General features: G+C 31.8%; 1 long non-coding RNA gene across 2 annotated transcripts; it reads right to left on the bottom strand.

Annotated features, from left to right (window-relative positions):
* Positions 1-4,237: 4,237 nt before the first annotated feature.
* LOC139892432 (uncharacterized) lies at positions 4,238-6,921 on the bottom strand. 2 transcript variants are annotated; one of them, XR_011774065.1, is made up of 7 exons: positions 6,585-6,921; positions 6,197-6,279; positions 5,730-6,078; positions 5,451-5,545; positions 5,240-5,354; positions 5,065-5,139; positions 4,238-4,500 (listed from the first exon to the last, which is right to left on the bottom strand). It is a non-coding gene; the product is annotated as an uncharacterized lncRNA (long non-coding RNA). The 2 variants fall into 2 exon arrangements; XR_011774064.1 differs by having other exon boundaries at positions 5,455-5,545.
* Positions 6,922-7,243: the final 322 nt, after the last annotated feature.

Below are 7,243 nucleotides of genomic sequence, written 5' to 3'. Positions count from 1 at the left end.
GGGGATATTCTTATATACAAATTGTGAATGTCGGTTACCAGATGTTCAATCCATATGAATGATTATTTTTGTCTCTATGCATGGGACGTATGTTTATGAGAAATGGAAATCTTGTGGTCTATTAAAATGATGGATATGATTATTTATGTTAAACTAATGAACTCACCAACCTTTTGGTTGACACTTGAAAGCATGTTTATTCTCAGGTATGAAAGAAATCTTCCGCTGTGCAATTGCTCATTTTAAAGATAATACTTGGAGTCATTTATGACATATTTCAAAAGACGTTGCATTCGAGTCATTGAGTTCATCAAGATTATTATTAAGTCAATTATAGTTAGATATTATAAAATGGTATGCATGCCATCCACTTTTGATGTAATGAAATATTGTCTTTTCAAAAACGAATGCAATGTTTGTAAAATGTATCATATAGAGGTCAAGTACCTCGCGATGTAATCAACTGTTGTGAATCATTTATAATCGATATGGACTTCGTCCGGATGAATTAGGACGGGTCTTCACACTCAATGTTCTATGAATAGAGAGATTGTCTTCGAATGGATCTCCGGCCAATAAGTATGTTAAAAAACAAAAACTAAAAAGTGTGAGATGCCATGGAAATGGTAGAATTAAATTTCCATGATTTTTAAACATATCTGAAGTTCAATTTAGGTTTTAAGCGACAGTTAAGTCGTCAATAAATCAACGTTTGCTATTGACTCGATTAATAGAGAAAACCTGCAAGATTTACTATAATTTAAAAAACCAACTTAACTATTAAAATCTACACAAAACAACCTAAAAACAGCAACAAAACTACACGCGTATAAACTAATAAAAACATTATACATAGTTGACAAGTCCTCTACGACAATATTGTCTTGTTATCTCAATTTGTTGATTAGGATATTATTGTAGTTGTTCACTTTCTATCACCACTGGGTCGAGCCTCGATTCAAAGATTATGAATCAAGTTGATTTTGAATCGCAATAACATGTTTAATAATCATTTTAAATGAATAATGTGATTAATGTAAGATTACCGTATTTATCTTTTACAATAATTAAAAAAATATAATTATTTAATATGTTTTTTTGAGATAATTTAAAGATGATATTAAACAATATATGCTTAATGATCAAAAGATTCTAGCTACTTTGAACGGTAGAATAATGAATATTGAATCATTCAGCATTATATATATCATTCAGAACCAAAAAACAAACGCGCTAAACTGAATAATTGAGTAACCATTCAGTTAAATTAAGATACAATCACACTCATCCTAAATGTCAAACAAAGTCAGAGAAGCTGCCACCAGAGTTAAAGTCAGCTTTCAACAAAAATGGCATCTTAGCAAAACCAGAATCTTATCAAAAACAGAATCTTTCTTAATTTAGTAGGACTCTTATTTTAGCAAGCCACAAAACTTATGCGGAGTACATAATATTTTTATAATCTCGGTAATTAAAAAAAAAAATAATGGGTAAGGTGTTTTCTGATAAGACTATTTCACGCAAACAGATATTTTTACTCATATATATTTGACTTAATCGAATTATTTCATCATCATTTTCGATTCTTTATCGTTAAACATGTTACTAATGACATTGAACACGAAACCTTCTAAAATACTAGGACTCTGATAATTGCAACAACTGGAATTGAGTTTGCTCGTTGCTACAGAAAGTATTATCGATATGTTTGTAATATTACTAGCCTTTAAGAGTTCGTGCGTTGCACGGCGACTCTTAATCAAATAAACTGAAAACTTATAACTTTATATCAATTAACGGTATGATAAAGACAGTATCACATAATAGTAGTTGTTACCAAACTCTTTTTAGTAGTTTGTTTTAATTGTATAATCTTGATTAAGAGTATATCCAATCATGTTACTCCTCACAATTAAATAACAAAATTTGCGAACACAACTAACTACTGAAAAAATGAAATACATACTTTTTGGAGTCAAATGTATAATCTTCATCAACGATAGATCCAAACCTCTTAGTCCCTACAAAAATAAATAAAATTAAATTCAAAATTTGTGAGTATATTTAAGAATATTTACATCTTTAAAGTTTGAACAATAACCATCATTTAAGTTCATACTAAAGAGATTAAAGTCTCAAGCTTGTGTAAATGGGCATCAAAAGTAAACCTGACTGGCCTTGATCCTTGACCAAAGTGAGCTTGTGACCTCTCATTACTTGGTGCTTTGATATGTGATATATTATGAGTAATGATGATAAATTCCGAAGCTCAAACCTGTGAATAAGTCTAAGTGCTGATAGTTTTCTGATTTCCACCTTCCTATCGAATACCGATTCATTTTATTCGTGTGAGAAATCAGATATAGACATAGTAGCATCCAAAAACAAAGTTCAAGGGCACTCAATAAAGTCAGATGGCAACGTAGAAATAAAACGGAAAAAAAATGATTAACTAATTATAAAGTTACACCGGGTAGCTCAATATAAACTTTAATCTTGATAATGAATATCACTATTATCAAAGAATTTGATTTCAGATGAAAATAGGGATTAAAAGATCATCACTTAATTATAATTATCCATCTATATTTATTACCCATCCATGATAAATAAGTGTTGTTATAGCAAGAATTGTTCAAGTAATTCTATAATCAAACTAAATCACGTTGTTTATATTATTAGCCCATTTACTTATAATTCGGTTGATATGAGTAAGCGTTTTTCTTAAAATGGTCAAATGAGTCGAATAAAAAAATGAAGTGTATGGGTCAAATGTGATGAAAATATTGCGAAGTCTAAATTTTCAAAGCATAAAACTTCCAAACTCTAGTCAAGTGGTCAGATTATTACTGTATGGTTATCGGCCTTGTAAACAGGTGCGGGGCAGTTATCATTTATTAAAAATGCGTTCATGGGTCACTAAAATCCATAGTGAAAAACGTGTCAAGTTTCAGTCAACATTGTTTTGACCCGTCATCTGACCCATTTTGCCACCTCTAAACAACTGTCAGATAAATTTACTATTAGCCATGGCCAACGATTCACACCTCTATGTCATGTACATGTAATATACTACGTATAAAGTATCAACTTACCCATTTGACAGCTTTCCAAAGTTTTTGACCATCTTTCGAACGTTAATTGCCCCCTTCTCCATTGAAATACATTTAGAAGCTCCCGTTTGAGACATTGTTTTCGCCTCAAGATATACAAACTCTACCCCAAGTGCCTTTAACATGGTTGTAGTCATTTAAGTTTTAACGCGTGTTCAACTGATTCAGGCGTGTCGTTACACATTCCAACATTGAGCTATTTCCATTCCTGATTGACTCTACCCGTCAATTCAAGAATCCACTTCGCCTTTCAAAAAAAAAAAAAAAAATTCAAGAATCCACTCCCAATTATATTCCCACCTTGCACCTGTCCATTTCCCGCGTTTTTTGAAGTGCGTTGTTTTCAGCGTCATGCCCTTGAAGTCTTTAGTATTTACAATCAATTTTCTATGATAAAAATAGTAAGTCCAAATATTGAAAATTGAACCATATATTACATATCATCACAGCTAAATACATCATGAAGGATATTCTCTAACACAATATTGTTGACATATTAAGTGGTTTATTAAAATCACACCAAATATCAAGTATAACACAATACATATGAATTATGGGACAATATTGCCAACTACGCCATTTTCATCAAATGACAAATATTGTTTAAACAATATTATTGTCTATTACGCAATACATATGTGTATAACAATCTATGACTTAATACTTTATTACCCCCTTTCATTGTTTACGAATATTAAATATTACGTCTTGCGATTGAGAACATATGATGTATTTGTGCATTATCACTTTGTTTACTATCTACACAATATTTACCAAACACAAACACAAATGTTATGACGGTCTTCTTTGATAGTATCCTTAAGAATATCAATGCAAAGTGATATTGAAGGTTTAGATCAATAACAAACACAACTAAATTAGTTGACTAAGAAAAAAGAGCAAGCTTTAATCGCGCGTCTAAAGTACCTGCATCCCAGACTTAGTCGTCAAGTAACTTTGTTGTGACCTCAATTTCACCAGCAGGAGCACGTCATAGAAGAACAGCAGCATAGAGAGTAAAAATACATACATCGCCAAGTCATAAAGCCACAGCACCAAAGTATGGTACAAAGAAGCTGGTACCATTTTATACCTATGAGCGAGGAAAATAAAAATACTCACAGTTAGAGCTTGTAAAGGTGGGAATCATTTGATATCAGCAAAATGTTTGCAGTTAGTATAAGAATTAAATCAAAGATTTAGTAGTATTAAATGAAATAATACTAATTACCATAATGGTTTCAGATTAGCAACTATGTACAACCAATAAAATGTGGCACCAAGCAAGAGAGCATTCTTTGATCCGACATTTAGAAGCACTTTAGAGCCAATAAACGGTAAAAGGTGTACACAAAATGCCAAGTGATATAGTTCCCAGACCCCCATCCTGGAATAACACATAGCATCCAATTATCATTTGTAAAAGCATGTAAACACTTTAAGCAATTATCTCTCGAGAAGGAAAGAAGTGTATATCAGGAAATGTGTTTACACTTCTGAACTATTAACGATGATCCAAAACACACTGATTCATTTTTATTACTAATAAAAGTTCAGTATTACCTAACTACATCACAGCATCATTAAGTTTCTTAGTCAAATACCCAACATCTTTATGAACCAATTATAAATCCTAAGCCTAATATATGTACAAATAAAGCCATTACCACTACCAATAACAATGAAATAATAGTAAAGAACACAAAAATCAAAAACACTTACAGTGATGTGATATGTCATCTTGACTGATTAGACCCATTTACCTATTTTGACAATTAGAATGTGGTTAACCCTTTAGAGGTAAAGTGTAAACCTAATTAACTGTTTATGTATTAAGGTATTAATTTTCATTGGATAGTTCAGTAGTGATTTAACATAACTACTTTATAATGAAGTAAAATGTTGGAGTTAACTTCAATAGCAAAAGCACTGCAAATTTTAAAAAGCTGACCTATAATAAATGAAAGGGAGAACACAAACTGTGATTGACAATGTAATTATTTGAAATGCACCACTAAATTAGGTCCTGAAATCACATAATAGCTGAAGAATTTTAAAAATCATACTACGTAATTAAAAACCTCACTATATATGAAATATTTAAGCCATGGAGTGTTATGAGTTACCAGAATAAAAAATTGCCATAGATACACGTTACCAGACACGTGCCAAACTGCCATTTTCAAATCAGATTATTACCTTCTTCTTTGTGTAAGATAAAACAGGTCAGATTAGGTGTACCTGCATCCACATATGAGTTGAATTACATATTACATAATTTTGAAAAATAAAACCCACATTCAGAATTTCAGATACGTAATGTAGAATAATAGGAACCTACAAAAGTCGCATCACAATCTATATTTATGAGTTCTTTTACAACTCCTCTGGTCTCAAAGTACTTATTACACAGCTTCCATCAGAGCACCTAGCTGAAAAGAAGCGCATAATAGGTTCTTTATAACACTCCAATAGGTACTAATTTGTAACTATTATCTAACACACTAAGAACACATCAAGATGTCAAATAAACAAACACAATAAGGGTAGGATAAGTATAGTCGGTATACTTGAGAAGTAAAACAGAAAAAATATTATATAGATAGAAGCCCATACCTTAAAACATATAGATTCTGAATATCAAAAGTTGCATTTCCAAGTTGAGCATCTTTATTATGAGATACATGAATATTTGAAGAAAATAAATTGCATAGTGTAACAAAATAAGCTTATTATGTAACAAAATAAATAAGTAATTGTATATGTGCAACAAATCATATTAAAATTTTTAAAAAGTTTGCCACATCTTTAACGACCATCAACTTCTAATTAATTGAACGACACCTACAAAGTCAACCAAATAAGCTTATTAATTTAGGGTGTAGGCGTTACCTTAACAAAACTACTTGTCGAGTCCCATAACTGTGAATCTAAAACAGCTGCAATTTGTGATTAGTCTAATGCCCTGTATCCAAAAATGAGACAATCATATACATTTTATCATTGTAAATAGAAATTGTAACCTGCCTTGTGTTAGTTAGTGCAAAGTTGATCAGTATGAATTTCATGATACAGGAACTAACCTTTTCTTCTCTTTATCATGTAAATTCACCCACCCTCTTCCATTCTAAGCCTGCAACCTCATCTTCAATTTCCAAATTAAATTCTATCAACAATATCAAATCAAATCAACTAATTAAATAATCTGATAAAATAGGTTCGTTTGGTTCTTCATGGATTGCATAAGCGATTTTCAGAAACCCTAGAATGCCACCAATTGATTCGAACGCGAAATCGTGATTATTCTGGAACTCTTTATTTGATTATTATGTACATTAGGAAAATCAAGGATCCAAATAAAGTGAAGAATCAACTTAAATGTGTTTAAACCCAAAACAAAAACAAAAAAACCTAACCTATCTAGCGCGATTAAGGAAAGTAAATCGATAATTATAACAAATAGAAACTTACATATATGTTGAATCAGATGATGTTAACGATTTGTGTTGACACCGAGAAGAACTTATCAACGCCATCATCTTCCTCCAATCAATCGTTTGAATGATTTCATTGTCGGATCGATCGTTGGATTGTTTCTGCAACCGGATTCAACGTAGACGGGATTATAAATTGAATGGTAGGGATTTCTGTTTCTGCAACCGGATTCAACGTAGACGGAATTACAAATTGGATTCAACAATTCAAAAGGTTGTTGAATCAGATGGAAGAACATGAAGATGAAGACTGAAATTCAGTTTTTCAATTTGGAAGAAGATGAAGACGATTCATCTGATGAAATCCGATGGATTGAAATCAGTAGGGTACAAAAATATATCCTGTGACAGAGTGCCACCAATAGTTGAGTGACAAATGGATGGAGAGAGGGTAGATGAATGGAAGGGTGCCATGTGGCAATAAGCCACATGGTTTGTAAGGGGTAGTGATGATAGTGATGATTAGGGGTGTTCAAAATATCCGAATCCGAAATCCGAATCCGAATTATCCGAAATCCGAATCCGAAAATATCCGAAAAATCGGATATCCGAAAATTCGGATATCCGAAATCGGATATCCGAATTTTCGGATTCGGATATCGGATGGAGTTTTTAAAATTTTCGGATATTCGGATA

Source organism: Rutidosis leptorrhynchoides, chromosome 2 (assembly GCF_046630445.1).
Source record: "Rutidosis leptorrhynchoides isolate AG116_Rl617_1_P2 chromosome 2, CSIRO_AGI_Rlap_v1, whole genome shotgun sequence".
Taxonomy (NCBI): domain Eukaryota; kingdom Viridiplantae; phylum Streptophyta; class Magnoliopsida; order Asterales; family Asteraceae; genus Rutidosis; species Rutidosis leptorrhynchoides.
Note: the sequence above shows the minus strand (reverse complement) of the source record. Positions and strands in the feature narration are given on the sequence as shown.